General features: G+C 36.5%; 1 long non-coding RNA gene across 3 annotated transcripts; it reads right to left on the bottom strand.

Moving 5' to 3' along the window:
* Positions 1–5,649: 5,649 nt before the first annotated feature.
* On the bottom strand, positions 5,650–14,216 carry LOC121740603. Of its 3 annotated transcripts, none has more exons than XR_006037659.1 (4): positions 14,115–14,216; positions 11,761–11,928; positions 7,844–7,955; positions 5,650–5,745 (listed from the first exon to the last, which is right to left on the bottom strand). It is a non-coding gene; the product is annotated as an uncharacterized LOC121740603 (long non-coding RNA). The 3 variants fall into 3 exon arrangements; XR_006037660.1 differs by having other exon boundaries at positions 11,761–11,848; XR_006037661.1 differs by lacking the exons at positions 11,761–11,928; positions 14,115–14,216 and adding an exon at positions 8,497–8,521.
* Between the last annotated feature and the right edge of the window lie 1,029 nt (positions 14,217–15,245).

The following is a 15,245-nucleotide window of genomic DNA, read 5'->3' as shown; positions in this document are numbered from 1 at the left end:
AAAACCCTGGTACCCCTTAAATCAATACAGCTGTGCAGTGTGCACACAATAAGTACTTCATTTTTTATATTAAACTTTATATTTTATGCCAAATTTTAAAGCTTATTTAGCCCCCCAATTACACAACTTTACCCATAAACTATTTATCATTGATAGGTTTAGCCCCAATTTCACCAACGTCTGTTAGTGTTAACAGCTTGTTAAAATGTCCTGTCTTCTCTTTCATTCATATGAAAAACCAAACAGCTAACGTGATACTAATTCGAGCATTAACTTTAACAGTCGTTGGTGAAATTTGGTCTTAAGGTTACGTCACTGCCTGCACAGATAAAGTACTGAGTTATTTAATACCGTAGAATAGATATAACAATCGAAAAAAATCGAGACTTAAATGTAAGATGATACCACCTCTTATAGAAAGACTTTTGAGCAAGCGTCAGCGCGATGTAGAAGATGCACGGCGCCATCTATTATGAATTTTTTGAACAAATTTACGACCCTTACAACCCTTTTATCCAGTAAAAAAGTAGCCTATGTCCTTTCTCAGGCTTTAGACTATCTGTATACAAAATTTCATTACAATCGGTTCAGTAGTTTTGGCGTTTGGCGTGAAAGCGAGACTGACAGACAGACAGACAGACAGAGATACTTTCGCATTTATAATATTAGTATAGATTATGTGCACACTGCACAGCTGTTTTTGGGTATTTTGATTAATTAAGGGCCGCGCTATACCGGAATGGCAGCGGCAAGGCGAGCACTTTCAGCGCTGCCATTCCGGTGTAGCGTGGCCCTAAGAGGGGTACCACTTACCAGGGTTTTAAGAAGTTTTTAAATTTGACACGAATTTTGTTGACACCGCGCGCTATAAACTAAAGTCCACGCGGACGAAGTCGCGGGCAACAGCTAGTTATGAATTAAAACAATAATATATAATAAAGTAAGTATGATTAGTTCTGTTACAATAATGAAGTAAAAAATAAAACGCCATCTGTTTTCATATATTATTAGAATTAAAATGTTGATTGCATTGATATATTTTCTGGATGGAATATAGGCCAACACGGTACACTCGAACTCCTTAGAAATGCAGTAGGAGTTCTATAAGATAAGATAGATTGATTATTATTATACTTGTACCAAGTGATAATATTATTAAACATAATATTCTAACGTATTAAAAACTATAAACAAAAACATAATAACTAATAAGTATGATTAGTTCTATGTTACAATGAAGTAAAAAATAAAACGGAATCTGTTGAATCGTATTAGAACTAAAATGTTCATTGCATCGATATATTTCTGGATTTTTTATAATATTATACATAAAATATAGGTATTTAAGATTTTTGAAATATTTTTTTAATACACATCCAAGACCCAGGAACATTGAAAACTTTTTGTTCCGCCTGCTGGACTCGAACCCAGGACCCCCGGGATGAGCGCTGCCCACACGCAATGCGAATTCATTTTCATCGATATTTTCATGGAAATAAGATATTTTCCCACATCAAAATGTAGCCTATGTCCTTTCTCAGACTCTAGAATAACTGTGTACAAAATTTCATTGCAATCGGTTCAGTAGTTTTGGCGTGAAAGCGAGACAGACAGACAAATATACTTTCGCATTTATAATATTAGTATAGATAACAACTAGGAGATCATATTTCAGTCCAAAAAAATGACATCTGGAAATTCAAGTTCTTATGTCTATGATACTCGATTTTCGATCCACTGTGCACCGCGCGTCCGTCGGCGGAAAGTGCTCGCGGCACCTCGCGACGCCTCGAGGCGCCTCGCGACGACGCGCGCGGTCGCGAGAAGCCGCGAGCACTTTCCGCCGACGGTCGCGCGGCGCCTCGAGCACTTTTGAAGTTTTCAAGCGATACTAGTAGTTATAAATATGTAAATAAAGTTTAAAATTATTTCACACTAAAAGTGCTCTTCGCGCCGCTGTCGGCCGCTGCCGATCCGGTGTGAATTGGGCCTAAGGGTTAATTGAATATTAATTGACGCTGACAATATGACATTGAGGCCACTACATGTTCAAAGCATCAAGATTGTGTGAATAACTAAATTAAAGGTCTACCAGAACATGATGGCAGATTTTCAAAAAATATCCTAGATCATTGGATAAATGTTTATATTTGCATGTTTCACACTCAGAATTAGCCGCAAAAGAAAAAAAAAAAAGGATAAAATTGTTTTATTCCTTGTACCCCGGTATTGCTAGAGTCAATTTATTTTCACACTTTTTGCCATCAGATTCTGGTAGTTAAGACCTATAGTTATTAATGACGCTTCATCTTCTACTTTTTTACCCGACGGCGAAGCATAAAAAGGTCATTTATGGCTTTGGATGTTCATCTGTTTAACATCAGAGCCTATACTCGTAACTTCTTAACTAGTTACCATAATTATTATTAGACGAATGAGGTTTCGTTACAGCTCTATATGACATCATGTTGAAATAGGTACATCATCTTCTAGGAGACATAAAGAAGTAAAGAAAATTCAGGATAGTCTCATGTGGTAGTATCAAATAAAAAGGTTGTTACTTTATTTCAATTATGTTATTATTCAACAAAATATTTAATTTTTATGTCAATTACATAAATATATTATAGCTTTTAAACTTATTACTTGTTTTATCTGCAAGAAAACGCCAACTTAGCTAAACTGCAATTACTTTTGTTCGATTTAACATATTACTTTGCTGCCTGATCCATTTAGCACATAAAATAAATAACACAAAATCACATCATGAGTTTTGGGTCGCCTATAAAATTCCAGTCAATAGAAAATGTCTTGCGAAACGTGTTTCGTCTAGACTAAACTACCTTTGAAAATTCAGTTTTGTCGAACCGTATACAGTAGATAAAGACTTCTATTACCTTAACAGCTATTCGGTGGCATATTGAAGGAAAATTTATGCCGATCTTATAAGAGATCTGCATAATATAAACTACGTGGTAAGTCATCAAAAACTACGTTAAGCTAGAATATGAAAAATCTAAGAACACTATTTGATAGCGATAATATCATATTTTTATGGAATACTGAGATAATTAATGTGTAGAAAAATAGGTAAAAAGCGACAGTATAATATATTAAGTCTATGGTAAAAAGTATATTATGTTTAAACGTTCAAAATCTCTCTATCAATAAATTTAAAAAAGTTGTAAAAGAACGTTTGTGTACTAAAGCTTATTATAAAATCAATGATTTCATCGACGACAACACACCTTGGGAATAGGGTGGTTCTTACAGGCTACTTGAATACTCTTTATAATTCCTGTTGTAAATAGATTTAAGTCATAATATTGTTACAGTTCAACAAGGCTTTAAATGAACGTGGCGAGAGGGGGAACTAGCGCTGTTTTCATACAAAAACGTCATTTTTGACAGTTCTTCTTTACCAGCAGCGCCCATTGACATATTCATTTAAAGCCTTGGTGCACTATATATGTTCAAATTGTAATTTTCCATCTTTTTAGTAAAAGATGGCCCCGTGCGAGTTTCTTACGCCGGTTCTTCTCGCCGGGTTAGTTCCCGAACCGGTGGTAGGCACCTTAGTATCGACGTTCAGAAATATTTTTGTAAAAAAATTACTCTGAATAAAAAATATTTTGATTTTGATTTGATTTTGATTTTAATTGCAATGATAATCTCAGCATAACGTCAATAATAATTAACAGTAAGCAATCAATCAAAATCAACATTAAACTTTTACTCTACAATCAATACCGTACATAAAGTGTTGAACATAAATTGCAAAATATTTTTTTTTTTTTTTTTTATGAAATAAGGGGGCAAACGAGCAAACGGGTCACCTGATGGAAAGCAACTTCCGTCGCCCATGGACACTCGCAGCATCAGAAGAGTTGCAAGTGCGTTGCCGGCCTTTTAAGAGGGAATAGGATAACAGGGGAGGGTAGGGAAGGGAAGGGAAGGGAATAGTTGAGGGTAAGGAAGGGAATAGGGTAGGGGTTAGGGGATTGGGCCTCCGGTAAACTCACTCACTCGGCGAAACACAGCGCAAGCGCTGTTTCACGTCGGTTTTCTGTGAGAACGTGGTATTTATCCGGTCGAGCCGGCCCATTCGTGCCGAAGCATGGCTGTCCCACGTATAAAAATATTAAAAATAAATATTTTTTTAAACTGAGAAAAATGTAACAGACTGTATAATACTTGATCAGAATTATTATTTAACTGCTAGCCGTTGTACCAGTCTATTATTTTCTATGTATGGAATAATGTAAATGGCCACTGAAATGCACTCCAGAATACAATTCAGTGCACTCTAGTGTCCATTTACATTATTTCGGTTGCAATCCAGCGCTGGATTTGATTACTTACTGGATTGCAATAATATAAAACGTCTAATTTTAATAGTTGTAAATTATAAAAGTGACATATTTTTTGTGGTGAGTACAATTTTATTCTGTCACGTTTTGTAAACAATCAGGATAAATGAAGATGTGGTTTTACACTGCAGCCCTCGCTTTATCTACGTATCTCGCTAGATAACCTTATCTGTTACGAGAATTATTCGATTTCAATACACTTATATATGTAGAAAAATATTTAACACAATGTTCAAAATATAATGAAACAAACGAGAACTTGTAATTTTTTTATTTCGTATAAAAATCAATAAAAATGAGAGCTTTGTTCATTTATACAAATCTTATACACAACCAGTCGTAAGAATCAAAACAAGATAATAGTAATTAAGTAACATCATAGAAAGAAAAAGAAAATATACTTACTTAAAGAAAAATGAGTCTTTCATTTGCTAAGAATAGTCATGTTATGAATATTCTTGGAATAACCTGCTACTCGTAATACTAAATATTACAACAAAATAATTATGTTATTGCTGTTAAAATATAAAACATTTGAAAGGAAATTATAATATTTTGATGAGTCTGATAATGCGTTACTCTATATATTTACCAATATAAAGACAAGACTTTAGGATTTTACTCTAACGCCGACCGCACGCGTACCGTCGGCGCAGATGGCAAAAAATGTATGAAACTAGCAGGCTTGGCATAACATAACCGGGAAAGAGTGGACACACTAACAGATTTTAGTGACAAAATGGCGGATTGCCTTTGTCTAACGTCTATTCTTCAGAAGAAAAAAACCGCTTCTATCGTGACCATGCTAGGTCTGCAAGAGGCACTGTTAAAAAAAGCCATGATCACACCTACCGAGTAGAGCGGCGTGACAGTGCTATCGGCCGAGCCCTCAGCACGTTTAATGGCGGCTGTTCATACTCGACGAGAGCTTCTCGCCGAGATCCTCGGCCGTACATGCTTGCTCTGGTTATCCTCGCGAGAGCCAACGAGACGAGGACGAGAGCGCGGTGCCCTGTACACACTCGCGCTCGGCCTGTCTCGGAATCTCGACGAGTGTGTACAGCTGCCATAATATGGATGTATTCGGCCGAGGCAACGTCTCCTACTCCTGTTTGGTAGGTGTAATCAGGCCCTAAAACTGTATACTGCGCTGACGTCTCATACAATGGTGTCAGCACCGACGGTCGGCGTGACAGTAAAATCAGCCGTACATTGCACACATAGTGCTGTCATAGAGTAGTAAGAACATAGAGAGGTGAAGTCGATAGTCGAAGTAAAATAAATAGCCTTAATTATGTTATAACTGCCATTTCAACGCCGCGTTCATATTCAGTGGGGCCTCTATGCTTCTTGTTATTCTTGCGGGGTCATTCGACTGAAAAAAGGAATGTTAAATGAACAAAAAAGCAATAAAGATAACTCTCAAGTAAATAAAGTTAAAAAATCATAGGTTCTAATCGATATCAAACTTCAGTTTGTATAGCAATTAAGAAATTAAAAAAAAAATCCGCCAAACAACTTTAAAAAGTAATGAAATAATATTTACTGACTAATGACTTTAAGTTTAAATAATTCCTAAGACGTGTGAAGTGATATTTTAGTCCATAATTGTTGTCCCGGTGTGTCGGGGGACCGTCAACAGCGACTTTAGCATTTTGTAGCGCCAAGTCACTGATTGTCTCGATTCGGTTGGCTGTGAACTGACCCTTAAACTATAAATATTTGCATTAGCGGTCCCCCGACACACCGTGACAGCAATAATGAAGACGTGAGTGGAAGAATCGAACAAGTAACATTTCGTAACATACGGACTATAACTTATTTTTTCCCTGATTATTTTAATAAAACTTATAACTTATCTACTTCATAACCTAGCTAATATATCTGTCTACACATCTAATCCATAGATTTTCTATTTCAAATAATTTTCCGGCCATTTAAGCAAAAAGACGGGAAGTTTTTTCATGTTACTTACCTTATTCTTCCAATCACGTCTTGAATTATGGACTAAAATATCACTTCACACTTAGGAATTATTTAAACTTAAAGTTAGTATATATTATTTTCATTACTTTTTAAAATTGTTTGGCGAGGGTTTTTTTTAATTTCTTAATTTAATTTTATTTGATGCTTTTTTAACTTTGGTTGGTTATAGTGTAAAATTATTATTCCTATCTACAGGATCATATCTCAATGAATACCATCTATGAATGTCCTCTTAGATGAGGCCGTCGATATGCGTCCAAACATAAAACCTCCACTTTAGGTTCATATGGAGCTCGGCTCCTATAGAATCCAGGTGATGCTGCAGCAGCAGCATGCAAATATTTACTGTTTATCTACGTCTTACTAGTTGTCGCAATTAAAATGAGCCCAAACACGAAACCTCTGCTCTACGTTGGTGAGGAGTTGGATATCCTATTGATTACCAGGTGATGCTGCAGCACCAGGTTAACTTTCCATTAATAATAATAATAATATCTATGGACGCTTCACACCAGGTCAGTCTAGCCCTTAGTTACGGTACCAGACAACGGAAATATATTGAATACTTTAATGTGTATATATTCATAAATGTCACGAACTAGAATGCAAAATATAAAGCCCACCAAACGACTGCATGTTGCTAATCGGTCCTTCACGAACCAGCTATGAACCGCGATTTCAAGCACTGAGCAGGCTGATGATGATGAACTATAGCTAAGAACACTCTCGATCATGTCAGCTTTCAAACAAAAAAAACTAGATCAAAATCGGTCCACCCGTTTGGATGCTACGATGCCACAGACAGACAGACAGACACGTCAAACTTATAACACCCATCTTTTTTGTCGGGGGTTAAAAATACAGAACGTCGTGCCTACTGTTTGAGAATTACTCTTAATAAAATCTTTGGAATAGCTACGAAAAGTAATTATTGGAGTGAAGTACCTACTTAAGTTACTTAAAATAGAAATAATAGAAATAATTTATACGTGGGAGAGCCTTGCTTCGGCACGAATGGGCCGGCTCGACCGGATAAATACCACGTTCTCACAGAAAACCGGCGTTAAACAGCGCTTGCGCTGTATTTTGCCGAGTGAGTGAGTTTACCGGAGGCCCAATCCCCTAATCCCTACCCTATTCCCTTCCCTACCCTCAACTATTTCCTTCCCTTCCCTTCCCTACCCTCCCCTATTACCCTATTCCCTCTTAAAAGGCCGGCAACGCACTTGCAGCTCTTCTGATGCTACGAGTGTCCATGGGCGACGGAAGTTGCTTTCCATCAGGTGACCCGTTTGCTCGTTTGCCCCCTTATTTCATAAAAAAAAAAAAAAAATATGTCACATCACGGGTATTCTTAGAAATTGCTTGAACATTTTAATTACTTCTTTGTTATAAGCCTACTACATAGTGTGCGATTTAAGTTATTGTTTTAAATATATTAAGGTATATTAGCTGTTGACATAATAATAATATTATTAGCAACTTACCACTCTGTCGAATATGACTCCAGTCAGCCACAAAATGAGCAGTATGAGTCCCACCAAGAACAGGAGGGAGAAGATAAAACTAATGATCTTGCAGAGGAGATTACACACACAACTAAAAAAAAAAGATTATTTAAATGATATACGGTACTTATAATGGCCTGTTAAATAATTCAATTCAGAATTGCTACTGGAATAGTGTAAACGGGTCCTGGAATGCAATTCAGTGCATTCCAGGACCCGTTTACATTAATGAAGTAGCAATCCAGCGCTGGATTGGATCAGTGGATTGGAATAATGTGAACCCGCTATAAATAGAGCGTTGATGGATATTGTAAAGTCACGTCGTAAGGTGATGCGATGCATTTTTAACTAAGCCATTCAAGACTAAACTTTATTTACAACACATGAAGGTACACTTTGAATTGAAAGACTACCGTAGTGTCTAACTGCCTATTCCAATTTCCAATTTTGAATAGCTTATTAGTTATTATTAATAGTAGCAACCACGTTGCAATATGAACTGCTCTCAAGGAGTTCTTCTATTACAGGTTACTAAGTGCTACTATTACTATTCAAAATTATCTCCAACTATTTCTACCCACTACCTACTGCAGTATATTCTACTACTTTTAACAATAGCGCAAAATTATTACTTTTAGTCGATTCCTTCTCTTGTAGATTTTTTTTAAAACTTTATGACTCCTGCCAGAAATAAAATGTTTAAGATTATAACGGCTAGGAAGAGACATGAGAGAATTATATTTAAAATCCGGCATTTTCTTTCATTCCAGTCATCGCTGTAAAAACAACAGGAATTAATCTGATTGTTAATTTTATACAACACCATCTAATGCCTGCAACTTCGCTGCGTCATTTATTTATACCGAATCGTAAATTTTGCCGGAATAAAAAGTATCCTATGTCCTTTTCCGGGACTCAAAGTATCTTCATACCAAATTTCAGCAAAATCGGTTCAACGGTTTGGGCGTGAAGAGCAAACAGACAGACACTTCCGTATTTATAATATCATTTACATGGATTCTTTAAAGCTCATTCATCTATAGTAGAAAAAAAGCATCATGTTGTTATACCTATAATAATTTTTAATGAATAGGTACTAGATAATTAATTATTGTGGTTATCGAAAAGTTGGTTCCTACAGTTGACATAATTAAAATTTCTTTCGAAAAAAAATTTTAACGCGTAGTAATAACATCTGTGATAATAACTCATCATAACGTAGGTATGTTTATTTATCAAATTTTCAAACAATTTCAATTTGCAGGTGCAATCAAAATTGTAAATAAATTTGATTGCACCTGCAAAATGGTTGTTTTTTTAGTTTTTACATTTTGTAGTTGTTTGTTCAAATTAAATTGTATGTGACCATACTCTATGGACGCATCTTCTGATATTTTTTGGTATAATTATTTCTGATGCGGGCTCCACACTCACGACGCAAAATGCGACCGCGATTCACGGATGCAACGCGCCGTGAACACGACGCGAAAAAAATATACGGCCCTCTACACTCGTAATCTTCGCATTTTACGTTCCCGCATTTGAGTAAAATGGACGTTGAAGTCACTGTTCAGCTGCTGCTCTGACATTGTGTGCGACAGCGAATAAAAGCGAGTGTGGATGATGTTCGCGTTCGCGTTTCCTTCGCTTCGCGATCCCTTTGTCACGGGCCAAAAAACCGACACCGGACGGGGAAAGCCGCGAAGCGCGAACGCGAAGTCGCGATACCCTCCACACTCGCGGTTCGCGGCCTTCGCGGGCTTTCGCGCCGCGAGTGTGGAGCCCCCATGATAAAAGTTTGTCGACAACCGTCTTCTTTATCTATACTTATATTAATACATAAGCCAAAAACTTTGTATCCCTTTTGACGAAAAAAGGAGAAACGTAGGTGAATAAAATTTTGCACAGTTATAGTTTATATGGTGAAGGAGTGTAATGGAGCTAACATTATTTTGAAATTATGCTTTTATCATACATTTTTTTAGCAAATAAAACATTACACACACTACAACACACACACTAGGAAAAATGACAGATTTTTGGGTGACAAGCCTGTACATACGAATTATACTCTTTTATTTATGGTTGAAGTCTGTTAACAAATTGAGAATGGATTATAGTTATTTTATTGAATCTTAGATATACTAAGACAATGCTTACACGGCCAATCTGAGATCAGCGTCCCAAAGACAGGTATAGGCGGAAGCTAGATTTGCCGGTGATCAGGTTTAGTAAAGTCAGTAAATCTTTTACAGGTCAATGTATACGCCTTTACGATATAACATCCCAGAAAACGTTCAAAATCTTTCCATTAATAAATTTACAAAAGTAGTCATAGAAAGTTTGTGTGCCAAATCCTACAGTTATCCTATAAGGTCAATGATTTTATAAAGTATAAACGATGGCACATTTTTGGAGTAGGTAGGATAGTAATTAAAAGTCGCGTGCACTGTAGTCTGTACGTGACTTCTAAGAAATAGCAGCTGCTATTTCAGAGGTAGAGCCGTGAAAGACGGACTGATAGACAGACAGAGTTACCTACTTTCGCATTTATAATATTAGCATGAATAAATAAATGAGTTATTTATAAATAAGTATATCTTTTGTTTTTTTGCTACAAAAATGTTTAATGATAAAAGTAATATTTTTCTGCAAAATTACAATATTATTATTATTCTATGCATTTTTATTTTATCCCGTTTTATTATTTTTACAATCTTGCAATTATTATTCCATGATCGATATTTTGTCGAATTACAAGATGTATACAGTACATCACTAACAAGCACACGTAAACATAATTGTATACACAGATGTAAATCAATTTTGGTTACGTTTGATAGCTCGGGATTGTTTCTCTATTCCGATAGGTAATATTAACTTTATGGTCCATACTAAGTTTTATTTTCATTTCGCTCAAAATTACCTAATTGAAATCTAGAGAAATTTTGACTCTTTACCTATAGACGTATATTTATACGTGGGAGAGCTATGCTTCGGCACGAATGGGCTGGCTCGACCGGAGAAATACCACGTTCTCACAGAAAACCGGCGTGAAACAGCGCTTGCGCTGTGTTTCGCCGAGTGAGTGAGTTTACCGGAGGCCCAATCCCCTACCCTATTCCCTTCCCTACCCTCCCCTATTCCCTTCCTTTCCCTTCCCATCCCTACCTTCCCCTATTACCCTATTCCCTCTTAAAAGGCCGGCAATGCACCTGCAGCTCTTCTGATGCTGTGAGTGTCCATGGGCGACGGAAGTTGCTTTCCATCAGGTGACCCGTTTGCTCGTTTGCTCCCTTATTTCATTAAAAAATATATATAGACAAGCGATGTTTTGCACACACGTTAGGAGGTAAAACTATTTTAATAATTTTATATGATGCTTAGAAAGAAACAGGTTTAAAAAAAAGATTAGCTTTGTTGTTAGAAACATTTTATGTGGTAAAAATACAACCTTTATGCAGAACTTGTTTTGTATAAGACTGTTAGGAGTTAAAATACTTTTATACGTCGCGCGTTGTGACTGTCACAAAATTAATGGATAAAATGCGAAAACTGTTACAGAATTAAATCGATTTTTAATTCGATAGTTTCACTCTAAATGTCTTAACTCTTAAGCCTTCTCTACTCGTATAAATTATATAAAACACAAAGGTGACTGACTGATTGACATAGTGATCTATCAATGCACAGCCCAAACAACTGGACGGATCGGACTGAAATTTGGCATGCAGGTAGATGTTATGACGTAGGCATCCGCTAAGAAAGATTTTGATAAATTCCAACCCCAAGGGGTTCAAATAGGGGATGAAAATTTGTATATAATAATACTTCTTAAGGCGAGCGAAGCCGCGGCCAAAGCTCGTTGAATAATAAAATAAAAGAATTTCACTCACCACATTTTGTAATTTTACGTAAAACAGGTGCTTCGCAGTTGCAAACAATTTTGGTACTAAAACCAACTATGAATATTGAACTCGTATGCTGAAAGATAAGATTTGGTCCAGTCAACTTAGACTTAAATTAGGTAAGAACCTCGGAATTCGAGATACCCAGCTGTAAATCTGTAAATAATTTTGTATATTGGCACCCTAAATGTTGTCTCAAAACCCATATATGGTAGGATGATCGCAACTATTAAATTTCAAGGTCAAAGGGTCACGAAAATCGGTTCATGCACTTTTTTTGTAAATATTTCATTTCCTATGGGGTTTATGATGTATTTTTTATTTATTACCATACAAAATTCTCTACAACTTTTGTTAAAAAAAATTTTTTGTACGGTGAACCGTTTCCGATAAAGAGGGCGGAGAGCGCGCGGTCAAAGTATCACTTTAGGTTAACCGGTGCCTCCAGTCGGAAACGCGCCATATTCAATGTGTCGCGACACCGGTATCCGATCCTTTAGTGTTGTGATGTATGGCATATTTCGTCAATAAATTGGCTCTCAAATATTTTTTTCTCTCTCTCACGGTTGTAAAATGGCAGCCATTTTAGTTTTTTTCGGGCTTTCACACTAGTCTGACCAATGTTTGTTTATAAATATCCTATGAATAAAAAAAGTCTTATTTAATAGCTCTACTTATGGACTACGCTTACAAAGGCAATACGTTATGAATTTCGTGGAATTAAACATAGAAAAACTAAAATTTAAGGAAAAAAAAGTCATGATAGGCCATGTCCGATCCTTTGATGTATGGCATATTATGTTATTGACAAATTGGCTCACAATTTTTTTTTCTCTACCTTTTAAAAAATAGTTTTTCTCTGGCTCTCATAAAAATCTGACCAATACTTCTTAAGAAAATCGTTATTACCTCTTAAGTTAATCATTTAAAAATATAATTTAAAAAATTTCTTTGCTTCTATGCTCTAAGTCAGATACTTAAAGACTTAGTCTTTAAGTAAAGATGAAAATCTCCTCTATCTTTAAAAAAAAAAAACAGTTTAAAGCGCTATATTTTTCACAAGACATCAATTAAAAATACACAATATTTTTTCCTTAAATTTTGGTTTTTCTATGTTTAATTTTAGAAATTCATAACGTGATGCCTGTAGAAGCGTAGTCCATAAGTTTATCTATATTAAGACCTTTTTATATTCATATCATAGGATATTTACATGAGAAGTATTGGTCAGATTAGTGTGAAAGCCCGAGAGAAACTAAAATTGCTGCTACTTTACAACCGTGAGAGAGAGAAAAAATTTGAGAGCCAATTTATTGATGAAATATGCCATAGATCATGACACTAAAGGATCGGACACCGGTGTTGCGACACGTATTAAATATGGCGCGTTTTCGATCGGAGGCACCGGTTAACCTGAAGTGATACTGTGACCGCGCGCTCTCCTATATAACTATTATGAAAGGTATTCGTGACGTCTCGCGTAGATCCTATAAGGGCAAACCCACACGTACCACAGCCACACGACAACCACAACCACACCACAACCACACCCCGTGGTTGGGCGTATTGGAACCGAACTGGACCATTCACACGTACCACATTTTGCAGTCGTTGTCGACCTCTTGTCAGATACCGACCACATCGCAACCACGTCACAACCACAACGTTGCGTCGATGCAGCGACAGTGCGCGCACACCGCCCGCGCTCTTCTCTTCCCCTCCTCCGTTTCATTGACTTTCGTACGTAACCACATCGCAACCACTGGCGACAACGCAACCACGTCGGTATTTTGTCGGTACCACAACTATAAAAAGCTGCAGCGACACGTCGTTGCGATGTCGTGTGGTTGTGGTACGTGTGGGTTGGCCCTAAGGCCAGGATAATCCTAACCAGATTTTGTATAAACTATGTACTTGTAGGTACAGTAGCTCTACTATGAGTTTAAAGCTATAGTATTTATCGATACACGATACCGACTACGTAAATTTTTAGTATGGCAAATCTTACAGCACCGGTTACTTGCGGAACTAAAATCGCCATACTAAATATTTACGTAGTCGGTATCGAGTATCGATAAATACTATAGCTTTAAACTCATGGTAGAGCTACTGGACAGGATTACAACAGCTGTAGGCCTCGTCGTGCTATTCCAGCGGAATGACAGCGAAGCGGAGCGAAAATTTCGAGCATGGTGATTGGTCAATTCGGGCACCGCTAAGCTCCTCTCCGCTCCGCTCCACTTCAGTGGAAACGCGGCCTTATGTGCTGAGCCCGGAACTATGTTCCTCATCGATTCCCTTGTATAAATACTATGCCTTTGTTATAACTATACTATTTTTACCTGAATCACACAAATGTAAGTATTAGCTGCTAGCTTATGCAGTAGTAATTAATTCAATATTTTTTCTATCTTGTCTCTTTAAAACTTCAGAATGAGATTTGAGTTTTGACACGATAGGCTGACATTTACAATAATATATTTTTTCTTTGCTTTTCTTGTCGACCAGTGTCCAAGCATGTTATGACAAGCAAGAGCCAATTATTATTTTTAACAAAAAATTAAAACCGACTTCCAAGGTGAAAACAATAATAATATGAACTCAAAAGTATTAAATAACTCTTACTCTATAATAATGCCTTTTTTCAGAATTCGTCTAAATCTCAACTTCCGTTTTGGTCACGATAAGTCACGCTTGAACGCTCGTTGCTTCATAACGCAATCGAATAGTTGGTCAGTTTTGGTGCCAATAAGCTAGTACGTACTGACAGTTTACGATTTGTAATTTTCAGCCATTTACCTGATTACGCATTTCATAACGCAACCGAATATTTGGTCAGTTTTTACGCTACTGATATGAGAACAACTAGTAGGTACTTACCTAATATAACTTACTCAGCCATTTACCTTATAATTTTTTTTTGGTCTTGATAACTGGGTTTTCAGGCAGAGAACGCAACTACTTTACGCAGGCAGACCGACATATTTGGCATCAGAGAGTTGCTCTTTATCTTGTCAATGCAATGTAAGTCATTTTGGATATCGTTACCAAAAATGTCGTGACCTCCCGTAATATATCATGTCTATTGACATCATTGACAAATTTGCAAAAATCTATACATATAAATAAAATTGGAGTGTCTGTTTGTAATATTAAAATAACTGTTTTTTACTACATGCATATGAATATTGAGACGGTACTTCACCAAAATAACAATTTTTAGAATTTTTGTCTGTCTGTATGTCTGTCTGTTTGTTCCGGCTAATCTCCGAAATGGCTGGACCGATTTTGACGCTACTTTTATTGGCAGATAGCTGATGTAATGAGTAACTTAGGCTACTTTTTAACCGACTTCCAAAAAGGAGGAGGACATATTTTAACTTTTTTATTTTTTACCTATGTATTTTACATTTTGTTGACGCGGACGAAGTCGCGGGTAACAGCTTGTATTATATAAAAATCTAAATCATAGC

Source organism: Aricia agestis, chromosome 3, assembly GCF_905147365.1.
Source record: "Aricia agestis chromosome 3, ilAriAges1.1, whole genome shotgun sequence".
Taxonomy (NCBI): domain Eukaryota; kingdom Metazoa; phylum Arthropoda; class Insecta; order Lepidoptera; family Lycaenidae; genus Aricia; species Aricia agestis.
This window is presented reverse-complemented; position numbering and strand designations above follow the sequence as displayed.